The sequence below is a fragment of the Tamandua tetradactyla genome, chromosome 9 (assembly GCF_023851605.1).
Source record: "Tamandua tetradactyla isolate mTamTet1 chromosome 9, mTamTet1.pri, whole genome shotgun sequence".
Lineage (NCBI taxonomy): Eukaryota > Metazoa > Chordata > Mammalia > Pilosa > Myrmecophagidae > Tamandua > Tamandua tetradactyla.
In genome coordinates this window covers 8,721,596-8,746,867 of record NC_135335.1, presented here as the reverse complement: position 1 = coordinate 8,746,867, position 25,272 = coordinate 8,721,596, and the positions used below count along the sequence as shown (strand labels likewise).

The window sequence follows — 25,272 nt, the reverse complement described above, 5'->3', positions numbered from 1 at the left end:
GATATTAAAAAAAAAAGGTAAATAAAATGTTGAAACCTGTTCAGCCACCCTACTCCAGTTAGAAGGCACTTTTTAACAACATTAGGAAAGCGAAACCAGAGGTGGGTGGGGTGGAAATGCTGCCAGGCCATCCTGCCTGAAGAAACTCAATGATTGCGCCGACATGAGAGACGTGGCATGCCACACGGCGGTACCAGTTCAGCAGTTTGGGGTGGGATAGGGGTCTCCCCACCCAGGGTGGGGGGCTGTACCTGTGTTCTGGGGATTACTAGCTCATCACTTGAGGTGATCTGGGTTACTTTCGCTGTTTGCCACTCCGCAGCTTGGTTAAGAAACAATCATCTGCGAAAACACAGGTGTATGGATCAGCGTGCAGCAAAAAGCCCAAGGGAGTTGAGAGCTGGCTGGGTCCTAGGTCCAGGTGTGTCTGGGGGTGGGTGAGACTCTGGGAGGTGACTCTGAGCCAGCTCAGCAGTGCCCTCTACTGGAGGGCCAGGAGCACACCCCTGTGGGCTGGTGGACGCTGGACCACTCTGGTGCCTGAGTGCGGCTCCTTCCAGCCAGTGAGCCGCTGCCCTCTGTCGGACAAAGTGCTTTCGCTTCGCCCGACAGTTGGCTCAAGCAGAAAGAATGCAAGCTGTGAACACCGCAGGTGACATCCGGCAAGGCATGACCTGCAGGGCCTGCTTCCACATCCGTAAAATGGGAGTGGTGGTATTATCTGTCCTTGCAGACCTCAGAGAGTTGATATCAGGAGCAAATGAATGAAGTTCCATGGATTTGACCTTTGCTGCCTACTCTATGCCCTGCTCCGACCTTTCTCTCCAGTGTCTCTAGAGTAGAGACAATTATAAAAGCAACCTAGTTATGTTAGGCTAGTAGCTTTTAAAGCTAGTGGCATCTCTTCTAGTAGCTTTAATAACATAACAAAGATTTTTAACATGAGCCTCAAAATATCCTCAAAATATCCTCCATATTTTTTTTCTTACAAGTGTTTATAGAAACTTAATTTTCTGGCAATTATCTGTTCAAGGTCTAAATCTCTATAGTTTCTGAGTCAGAATTAGTACTATTTTCACTAGGTATCCTAATACCTGCCTAGCTACTGAACAAGCAGAGACTCAATAAATGTCTATAGAATAAACACATAGATGAAGCATGGTGAGGGGGAGTAAGCCAGGAAGGAAAGGGGCAACATCAGACATAGAGAAATCCTCCTTCTAGAGTTACAACATAATTTACCATTAAAAGTAAAAGAGCAGCTCTCGCCCGCCATGCCAGAGACCTGGGTTCGATTTCCGAAGCCTCCCCATGTTAAAAAAAAAAAAAAAAGTAAAAGTGCATATACATATACATATACATATACATATACATATACACACACAGACAACGATTTTCAACAAAAGTACAAGAGCAATTCAGTGGAGAAAGGAGTATTTTTATTAACAAATGGTGCTGGAACAGTTGGATTTGAAAAAATGAATTTTGATCCATTTCTTCCACCATATATAAAAATAAACTAAAAATAGATCAAAGCTTATCATAAAACTTTAAACTATGGACTTTTTAGAAGAAAACATACAGGAAAATCACTGTGACCTAGGATGAGGCAAAGATTAGGTACAATTCCAAAAGCATGTCCCACAAAAGAAAAAATTGATAAATTTGACTTCATCAAAACGGACAACTTCTACTTTGAAGGACAATGTTAAGAAAATGAAAAGACAAGACACAAAGTGGGAAAAGATATTATGTCTGGTAAAGGGCATGCATCTATAATATATAAAGAACTCTCAAAACTCAATAATTAAAAAAAAAATTAACTCATTTTTTTTAAATCGGCAAAAGATGTAAACAGAATCTTCACCAAGGAAGATATAGAGATGATATGTAAACACATGAAAAGATGCTCAACGTCATCAGAGAAATGCAAGTAAAAGTACTACATAATATGACTACACACTTATTAGAATAGCTACGATTAAAAAGAATGACCACACGGTGTGGATGCAGAACAACTGGAGCTTGCTTACTCTGTGGTGGGAATATAAAATGGACATCCACTTTGGAGAACAGGCCATTTCATTAAAAGTTAATCATACATCTACCACACCTAGCCATTCTATTCCTAGGTATTTACCCAAGAAAAATGAAAGCATATGGCCCTATAAAAGTCTGTACTGGGGTGTTCACAGCAGCTTTATTTGTAATAGCCAAAAGTGGAAATAATCCAAAGTCCATCCACAGGAGAACGAGCAAATTGTTGTATGTCTCCATACAATGGAATACTACTCAGCAAAAAAAAAAAAAAAGGAATAAGCTCTCTCTACATACCACAACATGGATAAATTCCAAAATACTTATTCTGAATGAAAGAACCTAGGCCAAAAAAAAAAGTACAGACTGTATCAGTCCATTTATATAAAGTTCTAGAAAAATGGAAATCAATTTGTAGTGAGAGAAACTAAATAATCGATTGCCTGATGATGGGGTATAGGACAGAAATGAGAAAGGGACAGGAGGAAAGGATGAAAAAAGGGTAAGAAGAAACTTTAGGGAGTGATGGAAGTATTCATTAATCTAAGTGTGGTGATGGATTCATGGATCTATACATGTGTTAAAACTTATCAAATTGTCTACTTTGAATTGCATAGTTGATTGTATGTCAATTATACCTCAACAAAGCTGTTTCAAAAAAAAAACTCACTGAAGCTTTTACAATGTGACCACGTGATTGTGAAAACCTTTGCCTGATGCTCCTTTGATCCAGGGTATGGACAGATGAGTAAAAAATAGAATAAAAATAAATAATTAATGGGGGTAAAAAAATGGGTAGATTGAAATATTAGTGGTCAATGAGAGGGAGGGGTAAGGGGTATGGGATGTATGAGTTTTTTCTTTTTTCTTTTTATATCTTTTTCTGGAGTGATACAAATTCTAAAAATGATCATGTGATGAATACACAACTATGTGATGATATTGCGAGCCACTGATTGTATGCCATGTACGGACTGCATGTGTGTGAAGATTTCTCAATAAAAAGGTACTTTAAAAAAATTATTGCCAGATGAGTAAAACATATTGAATAAAAATAAATAATAGGGGGAACAAATGTTAAAATAAATTTAGATTGAGAGGAATCCCAGGAAGATGGTGGCTTAGTAAGATGCGCGGATCTTAGTTCCTCCTCCAGAACAGCTACTAGGGGAGTAGAAACGATACAGAACAGCTCCCGGAGCCACGACAAAGATCAAAAAGACAGCATACCCCATCCTGGAACGGCTGACTGTCTGGGAGAACCCGCTCCGGTGAGATCGCCGAGGGGCGCGGGCTTTCCTGGGCCGGGGCGGCAAGCAGCCGGAGTCCCTCCCTTCCACCTTCCCGGGCCAGCTGGGAGAATTGGACAGGCGGTCCCCTCAAGCCGCGGCGGCTGGCGACCCCCCCACGCGCGGCCCCCTGGACCAACTGGGAGAATTGGATCAGAGATCCCCAGGCCGCAGAGAATGGTGACCGGGGTCCCTCTCAGACACGTGACTTCCTGGTCCGGCTGGGAATGGTGCACTCTCCCAGGCCGCGGTGGCTGGCGCCCTCCTGCCACGCTTGGCGCCCCGGGCCGACTAGGAGATTCAGACGGGCGCTCTCCCGGGCTGTGGCGGCCAGCGACCCTCCCCACATTCGGATCCCCGGGCCGGCTGGCACTCTTCCAAGTCGCTTCGGCTGGCGAACCTCCCCCATGGCGAGAGTTTTCCAAAGTTAAAGGACCCACAGCACCTTTTACTGGTAGGACCCGCAGACAACCGTGTGCCACGAGCGCCACCTACTGGGCAGGATAAGAAAAACAGAACCCAGAGATTTCACAGAAAAATCTTTCAACCCATTGGGTCCAACACCCAGGGAAATCTGACTAAATGCCCAGACGCCAGCAGAAGATAACGGATCACGCTCAGAAAATTGAAAATATGGCCCAGTCAAAGGAACAAACCAATAGTTCAAATGAGATACAGGAGCTGAGACAACTAATGCTGAATATACGAACAGAAATGGAAAACCTCTTCAAAAACGAAATCGATAAATTGAGGGAGGACATGAAGAAGACATGGGCTGAACAAAAAGAAGAAATAGAAAAACTGAAAAAACAAATCACAGAACTTATGGAAGTGAAGGATAAAGTAGAAAAGATGGAAAAAACAATGGATACCTACAATGATAGATTTAAAGAGACAGAAGATAGAATTAGTGATTTGGAGGATGGAACATCTGAAGTCCAAAAAGAAACAGAAACTATAGGGAGAAGAATGGAAAAATTTGAACAGGGGATCAGGGAACTCAAGGACAATATGAACCGCACAAATATACGTGTTGTGGGTGTCCCAGAAGGAGAAGAGAAGGGAAAAGGAGGAGAAAAACTAATGGAAGAAATTATCACTGAAAATTTCCCAACTCTTATGAAAGACCTAAAATTACAGATCCAAGAAGTGCAGCGCACCCCAAAGAGAATAGACCCAAATAGGCATTCTCCAAGACACTTACTAGTTAGAATGTCAGAGGTCAAAGAGAAAGAGAGGATCTTGAAAGCAGCAAGAGAAATACAATCCATCACATACAAGGGAAACCCAAGAAGACTATGTGTAGATTTCTCAGCAGAAACCATGGAAGCTAGAAGACAGTGGGATGATATATTTAAATTACTAAAAGAGAAAAACTGCCAACCAAGACTCCTATATCCAGCAAAATTGTCCTTCAAAAATGAGGGAGAAATTAAAACATTCTCAGACAAAAAGTCACTGAGAGAATTTGTGACCAAGAGACCAGCTCTGCAAGAAATACTAAAGGGAGCACTAGAGTCAGATACGAAAAGACAGAAGAGAGAGGTATGGAGAAGAGTGTAGAAAGAAGGAAAATCAGATATGATATATATAATACAAAAGGCAAAATGGTAGAGGAAAATATTATCCAAACAGTAATAACACTAAATGTTAATGGACTGAATTCCCCAATCAAAAGACATAGACTGGCAGAATGGATTAAAAAACAGGATCCTTCTATATGCTGTCTACAGGAAACACATCTTAGACCCAAAGATAAACATAGGTTGAAAGTGAAAGGTTGGGAAAAGATATTTCATGCAAATAACAACCAGAAAAGAGCAGGAGTAGCTATTCTAATATCCAACAAACTAGACTTCAAATGTAAAACAGTTAAAAGAGACAAAGAAGGACACTATCTACTAATAAAAGGAACAATTAAACAAGAAGACATAACAATCATAAATATTTACGCACCGAACCAGAATGCCCCAAAATACGTGAGGAATACACTGCAAACACTGAAAAGGGAAATAGACACATATACCATAATAGTTGGAGACTTCAATTCACCACTCTCATCAATGGACAGAACATCTAGACAGAGGATCAATAAAGAAATAGAGAATCTGAATACTACTATAAATGAGCTAGACTTAACAGACATTTATAGGACATTACATCCCACAACAGCAGGATACACCTTTTTCTCAAGTGCTCATGGATCATTCTCAAAGATAGACCATATGCTGGGTCACAAAGCAAGTCTTAACAAATTTAAAAAGATTGAAATCATACACAACACTTTCTCAGATCATAAAGGAATGAAGTTGGAAATCAATAATAGGCACAGTGCCAGAAAATTCACAAATACGTGGAGGCTCAACAACACACTCTTAAACAACGAGTGGGTCAAAGAAGAAATTGCAAGAGAAATTAGTAAATACCTCGAGACGAATGAAAATGAAAACACAACATATCAAAACTTATGGGACGCAGCAAAGGCATTGCTAAGAGGGAAATTTATTGCCCTAAATGCCTATATCAGAAAAGAAGAAAAGGCAAAAATGCAGGAATTAACTGTCCACTTGGAAGAACTGGAGAAAGAACAGCAAACTAATCCCAAAGCAAGCAAAAGGAAAGAAATAACAAAGATCAGAGCAGAAATAAATGAAATTGAAAACATGAAAACAATAGAGAAAATCAATAAGACCAGAAGTTGGTACTATGAGAAAATCAATAAGATCGATGGGCCCTTATCAAGATTGACAAAAAGAAGAAGAGAGAGGATGCAAATAAATAAGATCAGAAATGGAAGAGGAGACATAACTACTGACCTCACAGAAATAAAGGAGGTAATAACAGGATACTATGAACAACTTTACGCTAATAAATACAACAATTTAGGTGAAATGGACGGGTTCCTGGAAAGACATGAACAACCAACTTTGACTCAAGAAGAAATAGATGGGGCGGGCCGCGGTGGCTCAGCGGGCAAGAGTGCTTGCCTGCCATGCCGGAGGACCCCGGTTCGATTCCCGGCCCAGCCCATGTAAAAAACAAACAAACAAACAAAATATAATAAAACAAGAAAATGTTTAAAGATGTTTCCCTTTCTTCCTCCCTTCCTTCCTTCCATCCTTCCTTCCTTCTCTCTGTCTTTCCTTCCCTTCCTCCCTCTCTCAAAAAAAAAAAAAAAAAAAAAAAAAAGAAGAAATAGATGACCTCAACAAACCAATCACAAGTAAAGAAATTGAATCAGTCATTCAAAAGCTTCCTAAAAAGAAAAGTCCAGGACCAGACGGCTTCACATGTGAATTCTATCAAACATTCCAGAAAGAATTAGTACCAACTCTCCTCAAACTCTTCAAAAAAATTGAAGCGGAGGGAAAACTACCTAATTCATTCCATGAAGCCAACATCACCCTCATACCAAAACCAGGCAAAGATGTTACAAAAAAAGAAAACTACAGACCAATCTCTCTAATGAATATAGATGCAAAAATCCTCAATAAAATTCTAGCAAATCGTATCCAACAACACATTAAAAGAATTATACATCATGACCAAGTAGGATTCATCTCAGGTATGCAAGGATGGTTCAACATAAGAAAATCAATTAATGTAATACACCATATCAACAAATCAAAGCAGAAAAATCACATGATCATCTCAATTGATGCAGAGAAGGCATTTGACAAGATTCAACATCCTTTCCTGTTGAAAACACTTCAAAAGATAGGAATACAAGGGAATTTCCTTAAAATGATAGAGGGAACCCACCAGAATGGCCATTATCAACAAAACAGAAAATGACAAGTGCTGGAGAGGATGCGGAGAAAGAGGCACACTTATCCACTATTGGTGGGAATGTCAAATGGTGCAACCACTGTGGAAGGCAGTTTGGCGGTTCCTCAAAAAGCTGAATATAGAATTGCCATATGACCCAGCAATACCATTGCTAAGTATCTACTCAACGGACTTAAGGGCAAAGACAAAACAGACATTTGCACACCAATGTTTATAGCAGCGTTATTTACAATTGCAAAGAGATGGAAACAGCCAAAATGTCCATCAACAGATGAGTGGCTCAACAAACTGTGGTATATACATACGATGGAATATTATGCAGCTTTAAGACAAGATAAACTTATGAAGCATGTAATAATATGGATGGACCTAGAGAATATTATGCTGAGTGAGTCCAGCCAAAAACTAAAGGACAAATACTGTATGGTCCCACTGATGTGAACGGACATTCGAGAATAAACTTGAAATATGTCATTGGTAACAGAGTCCAGCAGGAGTTAGAAACAGGGTAAGATACTGGGTAATTGGAGCTGAAGGGATACAGACTGTGCAACAGGACTAGATACAAAAACTCAAAAATGGACAGCACAATAATACCTAACTGTAAAGTAATCATGTTAAAACACTGAATGAAGCTGCATCTGAGCTATAGGGGTTTTTTTGTTTGTTTTTTTTTACTATTATTACTACTTTTATTTCTTTTCTCTATATTAACATTCTATATCTTTTTCTGTTGTGTTGCTAGTTCCTCTAAACCGATGCAAATGTACTAAGAAACGATGATCATGCATCCATGTGATGATGTTAAGAATTACTGATTGCATATGTAGAATGGTATGATTTCTAAATGTTGTGTTAATTTCTTTTTTTTTTCCGTTAATAAAAAAAAATGATAGAGGGAATATATGAAAAACCCACAGCTAATATCATCCTCAATGGGGAAAAATTGAAAACTTTCCCCCTAAGATCAGGAACAAGACAAGGATGTCCACTATCACCACTATTATTCAACATTGTGTTGGACGTTCTAGCCAGAGCAATTAGACAAGAAAAAGAAATACAAGGCATCAAAATTGGAAAGGAAGAAGTAAAACTATCACTGTTTGCAGACGATATGATACTATATGTCGAAAACCCGGAAAAATCCACAACAAAACTACTAGAGCTAATAAATGAGTACAGCAAAGTAGCAGGTTACAAGATCAACATTCAAAAACCTGTAGCATTTCTATACACTAGTAATGAACAAGCTGAGGGGGAAATCAAGAAACGAATTCCATTTACAATTGCAACTAAAAGAATAAAATACCTAGGAATAAATTTAACTAAAGAGACAAAAAACCTATATAAAGAAAACTAAAAAAAACTGCTAAAAGAAATCACAGAAGACCTAAATAGATGGAAGGGCATACCATGTTCATGGATTGGAAGACTAAATATAGTTAAGATGTCAATTCTACCTAAATTGATTTACAGATTCAATGCAATACCAATCAAAATCCCAACAACTTATTTTTCAGAAATAGAAAAACCAATAAGCAAATTTATCTGGAAGGGCAGGGTGCCCCGAATTGCTAAAAGCATCTTGAGGAAAAATAACGAAGCTGGAGGTCTCGCGCTGCCTGACTTTAAGGCATATTATGAAGCCACAGTGGCCAAAACAGCATGGTATTGGCATAAAGATAGATATATCGACCAATGGAATCGAATAGAGTGCTCAGATATAGACCCTCTCATCTATGGACATTTGATCTTTGATAAGGCAGTCAAGCCAACTCACCTGGGACAGAACAGTCTCTTCAATAAATGGTGCCTAGAGAACTGGATATCCATATGCAAAAGAATGAAAGAAGACCCGTATCTCACACCCTATACAAAAGTTAACTCAAAATGGATCAAAGATCTAAACATTAGGTCTAAGACCATAAAACAGTTAGAGGAAAATGTAGGGAGATATCTTATGAAACTTACAATTAGAGGCGGTTTTATGGACCTTAAACCTAAAGCAAGAGCACTGAAGAAGAAAATAAATAAATGGGAGCTCCTCAAAATTAAACACTTCTGTGCATCAAAGAACTTCATCAAGAAAGTAGAAAGACAGCCTACACAATGGGAGACAATATTTGGAAACGACATATCAGATAAAGGTCTAGTATCCAGAATTTATAAAGAGATTGTCCAACTCAACAACAAAAAGACAGCCAACCCAATTACAAAATGGGAAAAAGACTTGAACAGACACCTCTTAGAAGAGGAAATACAAATGGCCAAAAGGCACATGAAGAGATGCTCAATGTCCCTGGCCATTAGAGAAATGCAAATCAAAACCACAATGAGATATCATCTCACACCCACCAGAATGGCCATTATCAACAAAACAGAAAATGACAAGTGCTGGAGAGGATGCGGAGAAAGAGGCACACTTATCCACTGTTGTGGGAATGTCAAAGGGTGCAACCACTGTGGAAGGCAGTTTGGCAATTCCTCAAAAAGCTGAATATAGAATTGCCATATGACCCAGCAATACCATTGCTAAGTATCTACTCAACGGACTTAAGGGCAAAGACACAAACGGACATTTGCACACCAATGTTTATAGCAGCGTTATTTACAATTGCAAAGAGATGGAAACAGCCAAAATGTCCATCAACAGATGAGTGGCTAAACAAACTGTGGTACATACATACGATGGAATATTATGCAGCTTTAAGACAGAATAAACTTATGAAGCATGTAATAACATGGATGGACCTAGAGAACATTATGCTGAGCGAGTCTAGCCAAAAACTAAAAGACAAATACTGTATGGTCCCACTGATGTGAACCGACATTCGAGAATAAACTTGGAATATGTCATTGGTAACAGAGTCCAGCAGGAGTTAGAAACAGGGTAAAATACTGGGTAATTGGAGCTGAAGGGATATAGACTGTGCAAAAGGACTAGATACAAAAACTCAAAAATGGACAGCATAATAACACCTAATTGTAAAGTAATCATGTTAAAACACTGAATGAAGCTGCATCTGAGCTATAAAAAAAAAATTTAGATTGAAATGCTAGTGATCAATGAAAGGGAGGGGTAAGGGGGATGGTACGTATGGATTTTTATCTGTTGTCTTTTTATTTCTTTTTCTGAATTGATGCAAAAGTTCTAAGAAATGATCATGATGATAAATATGCAACTGTGATATCGTGAATTACTGATTATATATGTAGAACGGAATGATCATATGTTAAGAATGTTTGTGTTTGTTATATATTTTTAATTAAAAATCTATTTAAAAATTTAAAAAAACACGTAATAAAATTCGTTGAGACTTCTGGGAAGATGGTGGAATGAAAGGACAAATAGAACTCACTACTCCACCAATAACACCTAGAGAAACAGGTAGAAACTGTCCAAAGCAGCAGTTCAGGGGCTCGGGAGACCAGGGAAGGACCACTGCAATATATAAGGAAGAGCTGGATGAAAGAACAGAGAAGGTATGACTGAGAACCAGGGGTGAGTGAACCTGTTGGTGCCCGTGCTCCAACCCCGAGTTCAGCAGTGGTGCATCCTGGTTCTTGCCGGTTGCTGAGATGTGACACAGTCCTGGTTTATCCGCTGGCGGGCGAAGTTAACCCTCTCAGTCCCGCAGCCTACAGTCTTTCCACGCTGGAGTCCAGAAGCCAACGGCTCTATTATATCCACAGAGACTCCACCTCAGTTCCTGGTAACCCGCCCCCACCGCCCCCGCTCTGAGGCCAGAGGCTTCGGGTGTGCCCAGATCTGGGAGAGACGGGAGGCCCACCCCTTGCAAACAGAGGGGACTCCGAACAATCCTGTTCTAACAGTTGGCCAGTGAGGGTGACCCTCTGGGTCCTGCAGCCTTGAACCTTTCCACACAGGAGAGCAGGAGGCTCATGGCTCCATTATTCCCATGAACAGAGAAGCTGCGTGGATGGAGAGAGCTCCACCATGGCTCCTGGTGCCCATCCCCCACTCCAAGGCTGGCAGCTTTGATTCCATCCTGACTCCACAGGCAGGGCTGTGGGATAGGCTGCCCAAGTGCGCCATCTTCTGGAAAGGCTTGGAAAGTGCACTCTGTGAAGCTGCTTTCCTGCTACCCTCTAAGACCCTCTGGAACAAGTCTTCACCCCCTGTGTGAGACCCTGGCCCTGTTTGGCTGGGAAATACTAACGAACCAAGTGCCAAAGGAGACCCTCAGTGTGAACTCAAGCAACAACAAAATCTTAAGCACGACAGAGAAATCAACTTTCAAAATAATCTTATCAAGATAATCAGATGCCCAGAAAATGGCCAAAAAATTACAAGGCACATCAAGAAATAAGAAGATATGGCCAAGCCAAATGGTCAAATTAAAAAGTTGGAGAAGACTCAGAATTTGGAATAACTAATCAAAGCTATTCAAATAAATTTCCTTAAAGGCTATCTTAAAGAGATAAAGAATATTAAGAAGACACTAAGAGAGCATAAAGAAGAATTTAAAAGAATACATACAGGGTGGGCCACGGTGGCTCAGCAGGTAAGAATGCTTGCCTGCCAAGCCCGAGGACCCGGGTTCGATTCCCGGTGCCTGCCCATGAAAGAAAAAAATATACATACAAAATTAGCAGATAAGGGACTAGATGCAAATGTTCCAAGAAATTATTATGATGATGAATATGCAACTATGTGATGATATTGTGAATTACTGATTATATATGTAGAATGGAATGATCAAAATAGGAATGTTTGCATTTGCTTTGTGTTTTTTGGTATTTAAAAAAATAAAATAAATTAAATTAAAAAAAATTAGCAGATAAGGGCAGACCACGGTGGCTCAGCAGGCAGAGTTCTCACCTGCCATGTCTGCCCATGTGCAAAAAAAAAGTACATGTAAAAATTAGCAGATAATACGGAAATGAAGGGTACTGTAGATGAAAATTAAAATATATGAGAGACATACAGTAGCAGGATTGAAGTGGCAGAAGAAAGGATCAGCAAACTAAAGGACAAAGCAAATGAATCTGAATACACAAAAGAACAAATGGAGAAAAAAGTGGAAAATTTTGAACTGGGTCTCAGGAAAATGATTGACAATATGGAGCATACAAATATACAAATCATGGGTTTCCCAGAAGAAGAAAAGGGTAAAAGTCCAGGAAGAATATTTGAGGAAACAATAGCAAAACATTTCCCAACTCTTATAAAAGACATAAATATACAAATAAAAGTAACCCAACACACTCCAAATAAAATGAATGTGAATAGACCCACTTCAAAATACATTCTATCAGACTATCAAATGCCAGAGAGAAGAAAGGAATCCTGAAAGCAGCAAGAGAAAAACAATTCAACACATACAAGGCAAGCAACATAAGGCTAAGTGTTGACTACTTATCAGGCACAGTGGAGGCAAGAAGGCAACGTGTGATATATTTGAGGGCGGGCGACAGTGGCTCAGTGGCAGAGTTCTCTTGCCTACCATGCCGAAGACCCAGGTTCGACTCCCGCAGTCTGCCCATGCCATAAAAAAGAAAAAAAAAAGCATGATATATTTGAGATACTGAGAGAGAAAAATTGCCAGCCAAGAGTTCTCTATCCAACAAAGTTGTCCTTCAAAAATGAGAGAGCTTAAAAAATTGACAGGTAAACAAAAAGCTGAGGGAATGTGTGAACAAGAGACCTGCCCTGCAAGAAATACTAAAGGGAATCTGGCAGCTGGATTAAAAAAAATAGAAGAGCAAGGCTGGGGGCAAAGTATAGAAATTATTATTATCTGTAAGGGCAATTAAAAGGATAAAAAGAGAATATTAATATATCTGACAAATAACAATGAAAGGATAAAATGGTTGAAGTAGCTTTTATAGTAATAACATTCAATGTTAATGGATTAAATTCCCCAATCAAAAGACACAGATTGGCAGGATGTGTAAAGAAATACAATTTATCTGTATGCTATTTACAAGAGACTTGTTTTAGACCCAAACATATAATTAGGTTGAAAACAAGTGGATGGAAAAAGATACTCCACACAAGCTATAACAAACAAACAAACAAAACACTTGGGTAGCTATACTAATATCAGACAAAACAGACTTTAAGTGAAAAAAGTTATGAGTCAAAGAAGGACATTATATATTAAAAAAAGGGGTAATTCACCAAGAAGAAATAACAGTCAAATATTTAGCACCTAATTAAGCTGCCCCAAAGTACATGAGACAAACACTGGCAAAACTCAAGGGAGTAATAGATATTGCTACAATAATAGTGGGAGACTTCAACACACCACTCTCTTCAATAGAGAATATGTAGATGTAGGAGCAATAAGGAAACAGAGAACCTAAATAATATAAATGAAATATACCTAATAGGTCACTGTACCCCAAAACAGCAAGATATGCATACTTCTCAAGTGCTCATGGAACATTTTCCAGGATAGACCATGTGCTAGGGCACAAAACAGGTTTGGGGGGGCAAGATGGCAGCTTAGTGTGGTGTGGAATTTAGTTCGTCCTCCAGAGCAGCTGGTAAATAGCCAGGAACAGTAGAGAGCAACTGCTGGGGCCACATCAGTGACAGGACACAGGGCTGGATAAGCTGGATCTGCTGCGACCCCACCCAGAACCATGAGCCCCCAAGCTGTGGAGGCCAGCGCCCCTCCGCCCAGGCTGGTTCCCTGAGGGGAAAGGAGAGAGACTTTACTAGTAGCAGGGGTTTAGCTCAACCAAGCTCCAACTGCAGAATTAATTAATTCTGGCCACTGAAAATAGGCCCCCAACTCAGATAAACCTAGAATAAGAGATAAAGGTACTAGGAGTTTTTGCCCCGGCAGAGAGGGAGTGGGGCTGACAGGGGGTGGGGGAGTAAACAGGCTTTTGAGTCGGACAGCACAAAATATTTGAAAAGGGCTGGACCCTAAAAGAAAAGGGGCACATAGAGCCTGGAGATGCATAGAATCACGTATCAAATTAAGCTCTTGATTGACAAAATCTGAGGAGCGGGGGGGGGGGGGGGGGGGGTCCTGCCTTTTTTTTTTGGCTGTGTCTCTACTACTTAACAGCTCACTAAATATAACCGCAAGGCTTCTCAGTCTTCAGCACTGCCCCAGGCAAGGGCAGAATTAAGCTTGTCTGAGAGACAAAGTAACTAGTCAGGTGAAAGGATTTAACCACTAAAGGTTGTACCTCCCCCAAGAGAAAGGTGGGGCCCATCTCAGGTGGAATCCCTCCCTCAAGGAATTCAGGCCCCAGGAACTGGAAAACTGAAGCAAGTAAAGCCAGTGTACAAACTTTCCTCTGTCTCAACCATGCCCCCAAGCAGAGAAAATCTGCTGAAATTAAAGGCACCACAATCACTTTTCGCTGGTGAGACACTGCAGGCAGACAAGCACCATATGATGGGGAGGATAGGGAAACAGAGTCTAGAGGCTTCATAGGAAAGTCTGTCAACCTGCTCGGTCTTGCCCTCAGGGAACACTGATGCTGGTGACTCTTCACTCCTAAGATGTGGGCCTGTCTGGAAATATGACTGAGGTCTATAATATCTGAGGAGACCCTCCTCGCAAATGAAAAGAAAAGAAAAAGGCTCCGTATAGGCAGGACAAGAAACAGAAAAACAAGAACTGAAAAATTTTGTACAGTTAAACAGAACCTATGCTACAGGTCTAGAATGATGAACTGAGTATAAAAGAACAGTTAGAGAACAAAGCCACCCAGCAAGAAAATCCTAGGTAAAAGAGTAAAAACAACCTCCAGAATAAACTAATTAAGGAAATCAAATGCCTAGATGCCAGCAAAAAATAATGAGTCCTCCTAGGAAAGTCAAAGATATGGATCAGACAAAGAAGCAAACCAACAATTCAAATGAGATACTGGAGTTGAAACAACTAATTCAGGATGTTTGAACAGGCATGGAAAATCTCGTCAAAAATCAAATTAACGAGGTGGGGGAGGATATAAAGAAGGTAATGGGTGAGCAAAAAGAACAAATCAAAAGTTTGAAAAAACAAGTTACACAACTTATACGGAATGAAAGGCACAGTAAAAGAAATGAAAACAAAAAAAACAATTGAATTCTACAACGATACATTTGAAGAGGCAAAAGAAAGAATTAGTGAAGTAGAGGACTTCACATTTGAAATCTAACACACACACAAATATGTATATATAGGGAAAAGAATGGAAAAATACAAGCAGGGTCTCAGGGAACTGAATGACAACATGAAGTGCACAAATATACATAGTAAGGGTGTCCCAAAAAGAGAGGAGAAGGGAAAAGAAGAAGAAAGACTAATGGAGGAAATCATCACTGAAAATTTCTCATCTCTTATGAAAGACATAAAATTACAGATCCAAGAAGTGCAGTGTACCCAGACAGAATAGATCCAAATAGACATACTCCAAGACACTTACTAATCAGACTGTCAGATGTCAAAGAGAAAGAGAGAATTTTGAAAGCAGCAAGAGAAAAACAATCCATCATATACAAGGGAAGCCCAATAAGACTATGTGTGGCTTTCTCAGCAGAAACCATGGAGATGAGAAGACAGTGAATGATATATTTAAGATTCTAAAAGCGAAAAATGGCCAACCAAGAATTCTATATCCTGCAAAATTGTCCTTCAAAAATGAGAGGGGGATTAAAACATTTTCAGACAAACAATCACTGAGAGAATTTGTGACCAAGAGATGATCTCTGCAAGAAACACTAAAGGATACACTACAGGCAGATAGGAAAAGGCAGGAGAGAGAGGTGTGGAGAAGAGTGTAGAAATGAAGACTATCAGTAAAGGTAAAAAGAGAAAAAAAAAAAACTATACATGACATATAAAATCCAAAAGGCAAAATGGTAGAAGAAAGTACTGCCTTTACAGTAATAACAGTAAATGTTAATGGATTAACTCCCCAATCAAAAGACATAGACTGGCAAAATGGATTAAAAAACAGAACCCATCTATATGCTGTCTACAGGAGACTCACTTTAGACCTAAGGACAAAAATAGGCTGAAAGTGAAAGGTTGGGAAAAGATATTACATACAAACAATAATCAGAAAACAGCAGGAGTAGCTATACTAATATCTGACAAATTAGACTTCAAATGTAAAACATTTAAAAGAGACAAATAAGGACACTATATTAATAAAAGGAACAATCGAACAAGAAGACACAACAATCATAAATATTTATGCACTGAGCCAGAATGCTCCAAAATACATGAGGTAAACACTGAACAGAAAAATAGACACATCTACCATGGTAGACCTCAATTCCCCACTTTCATCAATGGACAGAACATCTAGACAGAGGATCAATAGAGAAACAGAGAAATTGAACAATACAATAAACAAACTAGACTTAAGAGACATTTATAGAATATTACCCACAACAGCAGGATACATCTTTTTCTCAAGTGTTCATGGATCATTCTCAGGGATAAACCACATGCTGTGCAACAAAGCAAGTCTCAATAAATTTACAAAGATTGAAATCATAGAAAACACTTTCTCCGATCTTAAAGGAATGAAGTTGGAAATCAATAATAGGCAGAGGGCCAGAAAATTCACAAATAAATGAAGGCTCAAACACACACTCTTAAACAACCAGTGGGTCAAAGAAGACATTACAAGAGAAATCAGTAAATATCTCAAGGCAAATGAAAATGAAAACACAACATAACAAAATTTGTGGGATGCAGCAAAGGCAGTGTTAAGAGTGAAATTTGTTGCCTTAAATGCCTATATTAAAAAGAAGAAAGAGCAAAAATCAAGGAATTTACCGTCCACTTGAAAGAAGTAGAGAAAGAACAGCAAACTAACCCCAAAACAAACAAAAGGAAAGAAAATAATGTAAATTAGAGCAGAAATAAATGAAACTGAGAACAATTGAGAAAATCAATAAAACCAGAAGTTGGTTTTTTGAGAAAACTCAGTAAAAATGATGAACCCTTACCTAGGTTGACAAAAAGAAAAAGAGAGAGGATGCAAATAAATAAAATCAGAACTGGGAGAGGTGACATAACCACTGACCCCGCAGAAATAAAGGAGCTAATGAGAGGATATTATGAGCAACTATGTGCTAATAAACTAGACAACGTAGATTAAATGGACAACTTCCTAGAAAGGCATGAACAACCAGCATTGACTAAGAAAAAATAGATGATCTCAACAAACCAATCACAAGCAAAAACATTGAATCAGTCATCAAGAAGCTCCCAGAAAAGAAAAGTCCAGGACAAATGGCTTCACATGTAAATTCTACCAAGCATTCAAGAAAGAATTAGTACCAATCCTGCTCAAACTCTTCAAAAAAATTTAAGAGGAGGGAAGGCTACCTAACTCATTCTATGAAGCCAACATTACCCTCATACCAAAGCCAGACAAAGATACTACAAGAAAAGAAAATTACAGACCAATCTCTAATGAATACAGATGCAAAAATCCTCAACAAAATTCTTGCAAATTGAATCCAGCAGCACATTAAAACAAATACACATCATGACCAAGAGGGATTTATTCCAGGTATGGAAGGATGGTTCAACATAAGAAAATCAATTAATGTAATACACCATATCAACAAATCAAAGCAGAAAAACTACATGATCATCTCGCTTGATGAAGAAAGGCATTTGACAAAATTCAACATCCTTTCTTGATGAAAATACTTTAAAGGATAGGAATATAAGGGAACGTCCTCAACATGATAAAGGGAATATATGAAAAACCCACAGCTAACATCATCCTCAATGAGGAAAGACTGAAAGCTTTCCCCCTAAGATCAGGAACAAGACAAGGGTGTCCAGTGTCACCATTGTCATTCAACATTGTGCTGGAAGTTCTAGCTAGAGCAATTAGACAAGAAAAAGAAATAAAAGGCATCCAAATTGGAAAGGAAGAACTAAAACTCTCACTGTTTGCAGATGATATGATACTATATGCTGAAAATCCTGAAAAATCTATAGCAAAGCTACTAGAGCTAATAAATGAGTACAGCAAAGTGGCAGGGTACAAGAGCAACACCTGAAAATAAGTAGCATTTCTATACAGTAGTAATGAGCAATCTGAGGAGAAAATCAAGGAAAAAATTCAACTTATAATCGCAACCAAAGAATAAAATATTTAGGAATAAATTTAACCAATGATACAAAAGACACAGAAAACTATAAGAAACTGCTAAAAGAAATCAGGGAAGACCTAAGTAAATGAAAGGACATGCCATGTTTATGAATTAGAAGACTAAATATAGTGAAGATGTCAATTCTACCCAAATTTATTTATAGATTCAAGGCAATATCAATTAAAATTCCAAAAAATTACTTAACAGAAATAGAAAAAACAATAACCAAATTTATTTGGAGGGGCAGCGTGCCCCCAACAGCTAAAAATATCTTGAGAAAGAAAAATGAAGTGGAAGGTCTCAGACTACCTGACTTTAAGGCATATTACAAAACTACTGGTGCTCAAAACAGCATGGTACTGGCATAAAGATAGATATTCTGACCAATGGAATCGAATAGAGTATTCAGATATAGACCCTCTCATCTATGGACAATTGATCTTTGATAAGGGGTCAAGCCAACTCATCTGGGACATGCAAAACAAAACTACAATGAGATATCATCTGACACCCACCAGAATGGCCATTATCAAAACAACAGAAAATGACAGGTGCTGGAGAGGATGTGGAGAAAGAGGCACACTTATCCACTGTTGGTGGGAATGTCAAATGGTACAACTACTGTGGAAGACAGTTTGGCGGTTCCTCAGGAAGCTAAGTATAGAATTGCCACATGATTCAGCAATCCCATTGCTAAGTATCTATTCAGAGGGCATGAGGGCAAGGACACAAATGGACATTTGCACACTGATGTTTATAGCAGCATTATTTATAATTTCCCAGAGTTGGAAACAGCCCAAATGTCCCTCAACAGATGAGTGGCTAAACAAACTGTGGTATACATATACATGTAACAATGTGGATGGAATTTGAGGACATTATGCTGAGTGATATTAGCCAGAAACAAAAGGATAAATACTATATGGTCTCGCGGATATGAACTAACATTAATGAATGAACTTAGAGAATTAAAGTTAAGAACACAAGTTATCAAGGGGATAGAAATAGGGTAGAGATTGGGCAGTTGGTGCTGAAATTCAAATATGGATAGTACAATACTACGTGACTGTAGCACAACAATGTAAGTGCACTGAATGAAGCTGAATGCGAACATGGTTGAGGGAGAAGGGCTGGGGGCATGTATGAAATCAGAAGTTTGCATAGAGGATAAAGACTGAGACAGAATAATTTAGGAATGCCTAGAGTGTACAATGATAGTGACTAAATGTACAAATTTAAAAATGTGTTGCGTGATGAACAAAGGAATGTCAGTATTGCAGGATGTTGAAAATAGATGGTATGGGGAAAAGTACAATCAGTGTAAGCTGGGGTCTACAGTAAACAGTAACATTGTAATATGCTTCCACTGAATGTAATAAAGGCATTCTGCCAAAACTAAATGTCCGCAGGCGGGTGCATTGGGAAAGGGGTATGCATTCTTTGTGGAAGGAAAGGAAATGCTTTAAGACAGAGTATGGTGGCGAAGCCCTGTCTGGATTAGGCTGGATTGTATGACATGTAAATAAAACTATTTAAAAATGGTCAGAGAGAAACAAGTGCTAGAGAAAATGAGGAGAAATAGAAGTACCTATTCACTGTCAGTAGGGAAATGAGAGGTGCAGCCCCTTGGAGAGCGCTGTGGTGGTTCCACAGGAGGTTTGGGGTGAGGTTGCCATATAATCCTGAAAGCCTGTTGCTCAGTATATACCTGGAGGAACTGAGTGTGGGGACACGAATGAACTACTGAGCTGCTGCAAGAAAGAAGGAAGGTGTGTGGCATGTAACTAGATGAACGAACCTTAAGAGCTGTATGTTGAATGAAATGCCAGAAACAAAAAGACAAATATTATCATTCCTCAATTATATGGGCTAACAGTAATATAAAAATTCAGTGAACTAAAGTCGAGAGCATGGGTTACCAGGTTGGGGTTATTGTAAAGGGTCCTAGGTTGTAAGCTCTTACAGCAGTCACATGTATTCAGGGGGCATAACTGTTCATTCTAAGTTCTGAGATACTGAGCTGTTTGTATATAACCTGGTCTTTCCCAGAGACTTTGGGTATTTATATGACACCTGAGACTCAGAGGCAGAGCTCTGAAGCTAAGAAAGTCAGCAGTACCCCATACAACACTTTTTAAAGTGTTGTAAAAAGGATCAGACTTCAACTAGAGACATGAATGAAGCTGATCTGGATAGGACTGAGGTATATCAGAAGACTGGGTAAAGGATGATGCCATCCATATCTTAAAACTTCAACTTCTATGTAAGACTAAACAGGGAAATGTTTATTTGGTGCAAAATTTATATTTTGGGTAGTGCATTTCCTAATTTAACTTGTATTGTCAGTAAGTACATGGAATGTTGAATAGGGTGTGAGATTTTGTTGGTTTGTCCAGATTAGTGTGATGCCCCAATATATCCCAGAGTAAAATTTGGGCAATGAATAAAGAGGTATTTGAAAAATCCCCTTGGGGGACTGGGGAGAAAAGACGAAATACTCAACTTCCCTATTTGGAGAATTCCTGATATTCTCCCAAGCAGTAGGGATAACCAAATCAATAGGCTGAGCCCTTGATCTTGGGGTTCACCCCTATGAAACTTATTCCTGCAAAAGATAGGCTAAGCCTTCTTAAAATTAGGCCTAACAGTCACCCCCAGAGAATCTCTTTTGTTGTTCAGATGTGGCCTCTCTTTCTCTGTAAGCCAACTCGGAAGTGAACTCACTGCCCTCCCTCCTACATGGGACACGACTTGCAGGAGTGTAAATTTCCCTGGCAACATGGGACAGAAATATGAGCTGGGACCCAGAATCAAGGGATTGAGAAAGGTTTCTTGACAAAAAGGAGAAGAGAGAAATGAGACAAAATAAAGTTTCAGTGGTTGAGAGATTTCAAACAATTGAAAGGTTATCCTGGAGATTATTCTTATGCATTATACAGATATCCCTATGGTAACTGGAGTGGTTGGAGGGAAGTACCTGAACTATTGAGCTGTGTTCTTGAAGCTCAATAAGGTGACTGTATAAAGATACAACTTCTACAATGTGACTGTGCGGTTGTAAAATCCTTATTTCTGATGCTTCTTTTATCCAGGATATGGACATATTAATTAAAAATATGAATGAAAAACAAATAAATAATAGGGGGGCAAAGGGTAAAATAAATTGGGTAGATGGAAATACTAGTGGTCAGTGAGAGGAAGGGGTAAGAGTTTGGAATGTGTAGGTTTTTGTCTTTTTTTCTTGCTCTGGAGTAATGCAAATGTTCTAAAAATGATCAAAGATCATAGTGATGAATACTCAACTATGTGATGATATTGTGAGCCACTGACTGAATACCTTATACGGGCTGTATGTGTAGTACAATTTCTCAATAAAAATATTTTTAAAATAAGAACCAAATGGAGATAAACATTTCTCTTATTAATATTTATGCCAGTTTGAATTTGTTGTATATCCCAAAATAGCCATGTTCTTTAATCCTGAGTCAAAATTGTTGGGAGGGATGTTTTGATTAAGTTGTTTCCATGGAGATGTGATCCACCCAATTGTGGGTGGGATCTTTTGAGTAGGTGGTTTCCATGCAGATGGATCTCTACCCATTCAAGGTGGAATTCTTTAAGAGGGAACTATTTTGGAAAAAGCTGCAGAGCCCACACAGAGACCCTTGGAGATGCAGACAGAAAATACACCTGGGGAAGCTGTTCGAAGAAGCCAGGAGAGAAAGCTAGCAGACTTTGCCATGTGCCTTGCCAGCTGAGAGAGAAACCCTAAATGTTATCTGCCCTTTCTTGAGTTAAGGTATCTGTTCTAGTTTGCTAGCTGCTGGAACGCAATACACCAGAAACAGAATGGCTTTTAAAAGGGGGAATTTAATAGGTTGCTAGTTTACAGTTCTAAGGCTAAGAAAACATCCCAGTTAAAGCAAGTCTATAGAAATGTCCAATCTAAGCCATCCAGGGAAAGATACCTTGACTCAAGAAGGCCAGTGACAGTCAGGGTTTCTCTCTCAAGTGGAAGGGCATATGGCGAACACAGTCAGAGTTTTTCTCTCATATGGAAAGGCACATGAAAACACAGTCAGGGTTCCTCTCTCATCTGAAAGGGCACATGGCGAACATGGCATCATCTGCTAGCTTTCTCTCCTGGCTTCCTGTTTCATGAAGCTCCCCGGGAGGCATTCTCCTTCTTTATCTCCAAAGGTCGCTGGCTCATGGACTCTCTGCTTCGTGGTGCGCATTCTCTGCTCTCTCTGAAACTCCTTCACTCTTCAAAATGTTTCCTCTTTTATAGGACTCCAGAAACTCATCAATACCCACCCAAATGGGTGGAGACATGTCGTCACCTAATCCAGCTTAACAACCACTCTTGATTAAATCACATATCCAGGGAGATGATCTGGTTACAGATTCAAACATACAGTATTGAACAGGGATTATTCTGCCTTTACAAAATAGGATTTAGATTAAAACATGGCTTTTCTAGGTGACATACATCCTTTCAAACCAGCACAGTATCTTTCCCTGCATGCCTTAGTTTGGACACTTTCATAGCCTTAGAACTTTAAGCCTGCAACTTAATAAAGTCCCTTTCTGAAAGCCAAAAAAAAAAAGAAAGGGAAAAGTTAACACATTTGCAGATCAATGAAAACTGAAAGAATTCATTATCAGAAGACCTGCCCCACAAGAAATAGGCAGGCTAAAATAAAAGAACACTAGACAATAACTCAAAGCCATTAAGAAGAAATAAAGGACACCTGTAAAGGTAACTACATAGGTAAAAATAAAATTGTGTATCATTATACTTTGGGTTTGTAACTGCTCTCCCCTCCACATATAACTTATGCAAATATGTAAAGTAACATTTTAACTATATGTTAATGGGCCTACAATGTATAAAGATGCAATCTCAGACTAAACAAAATAAAGTGGAGGGGAAGGAGTTATATAGAAGTACAGAGTTTGTATTAGTCAACTATACAAACTAGGTTGTATTGGTCAAACTAGGTTGTATTAATTTAAGATGTTAACTATAGTTACAAAAGTAGTCACTAATAAAATAACTAAAAAACATAAATAAAAGGAAAGAAGAAGGGAATTAAAATGGTACATTATAAAAAAGCAACTAAACACCGCCAAAAATGTAGTAGTGGAGTAATTGCAGTAATGGAGTAATTGCAGTGGATTTTTAGATTTTACACCAAAAGCATAAGCAACAAAAGAAAAAAATAGATAAAATGAACTTCAGAAAACTTAAAAATTTTTGTGCATCAAAGGACACTATCAAGAAAGTGAATGGGAGGGAAATTTGGAACCCATATGTCTGATAAGGATTTAATATCTAGGATATATAAAGGACTCCAACAAATCAACCACATATAGATAAACAATCCAATTAGAAAATAAGTCAAGGATCTGAACAGACATTCAGCAAAGAAGATATTTAAATGGCCAATAAGTATATGAAAAGATGCACCACATAATTAACCATCAAAGAAATTCAAATTAAACCCACAATGAGATACTACTTCACATCCACTAGGACGGCTAGTATTCTTAAAAATTGAAAATAACAAGTGTTGAAGGAGATGTGGAGAAATAGGAACCTTCACACGTTGTCAGTGGGAACGTGAAATGGTGCAGCCCACTATGGGAAACAGTTGGGTGGCTCTTCAGAAAGCTACACATAGCATTGCCCTATAACCAGACAACTCCGCTCCTAGATACACACACAAAAGAACTGGAAGGAAGGACTCAGATATTGGTACATCAGCGTTCACTACAACATTAGTCACAATGTCCGAAAGGCGGAAGCAACCCAAGTATCCATCAACAGATGAATGGAGAAACACAACGTGGAATATCAGTAAAATGGCATATCACTCAGCTATAAAAATAAGTGAAGTGCTGATGCGTGCTATGACATGGATGAACCTTGAAGACATGTTGAATGAAAATAGTCAGACACAAAAAAGACAAATACTATATAATTTCTCTGATGTGAAATACTTAAAAAAAGCAAATTCACAGTCACAGAAAATAGAATAGTGGTTAGCAGGGGTGGTGAGAGGTGAATGGGGAGTTATGGTTAAATCAATATGAGTTTTGGTTTGGGATGATGAAAACAGTCTGGAAATAGTGGTGACAGTTACACAGTATGGTCAATGGACTTAATGTCAAGGAATTGCCCACTTAAAACGGTTAAAATGATTTTTTTGTTACGTATATTTTACCACAATCGAAACAATAAATGAACTATTTTTTAAAACTGCAAACAAAATCACACAAACATGAGATGTCATCGTTTGTCCAACCTGACCACTGCCTTGGGGGGTTATATTACATCTTAAATGTGACAAAATACTTAATATGGACAAACATATTGCCATCTTGTGCCTCACATTTTAACTTAGTGGTACAGACATGTTTTCAACCTTTAACAAATCATAAAACTTTTTACAAATGTTCTGAAATAATTTCTGAACAGAACTCCAAGCTATGAAAGCTAGGGCCCACCCACACCCATCCGCACACAAACATTTTTCCCAAAGCCTTCCTCCTAATAAGGCCAAAGTACACAGATTGAATTCAAGCATATTATTAATTACGCAACAAATCAAATTTTAAAATGCGTGGTTGGCATCGCTTTTGCCCTAGATAGAAAGAATAGAGTGCTTTCTATTTCGTTTTCACTCTTCTCAGTCCTGTCCTACCTGCACGCAGCCCTCCTGCTTCCATCCCCACTCTCTCTGCCTTGGCTTGTAGCCTCCTCCTGTCTACCTGAATTGTTTTGATTGTATCCCCTGCTCTACTGAGCACCTCCTGTGTGCCGCACGCCGTTCTGCTTGGTTAGTCGTCTATGCTTAGTCTAAGTCCCTTAGTCCTGAAGTGAGGACTTCCTAGGTCTTGCTGCAGATTCTCCCCAGGGTTACATCCTATCAGTCTCTAGAACATTCTCTCTGCTCCTGCCATACAGAACTACTCTTTTTGCTAGCCCCAAACAGGCTGTGTATTTCCCGTCACTGTACCTTGGAAACATCATTCTTTCTAGAATTTTAGAAT

General features: G+C 38.9%; 1 protein-coding gene and 1 pseudogene across 37 annotated transcripts in view; one reads left to right on the top strand and one right to left on the bottom strand.

Moving 5' to 3' along the window:
- LOC143646594 (uncharacterized) overlaps positions 1 to 25,272 on the bottom strand; it is an 80,700-nt gene that overhangs the window by 22,649 nt on the left and 32,779 nt on the right. For 12 of the 37 annotated variants that reach the window (XR_013157524.1, XR_013157515.1, XR_013157529.1 and 9 more), the window contains exon 5: positions 252 to 342. The exons of the other annotated variants lie outside the window; for them this stretch is intronic. The gene's annotated coding sequence lies outside the window, so the exon portion shown is untranslated. The remainder of the gene's footprint in view (positions 1 to 251; positions 343 to 25,272) is intronic. 37 annotated transcript variants of the gene reach the window in all.
- The window catches only part of LOC143646305 (LIM domain-binding protein 2-like), a 64,516-nt pseudogene that overhangs the window by 10,672 nt on the left and 28,572 nt on the right, over positions 1 to 25,272 (top strand).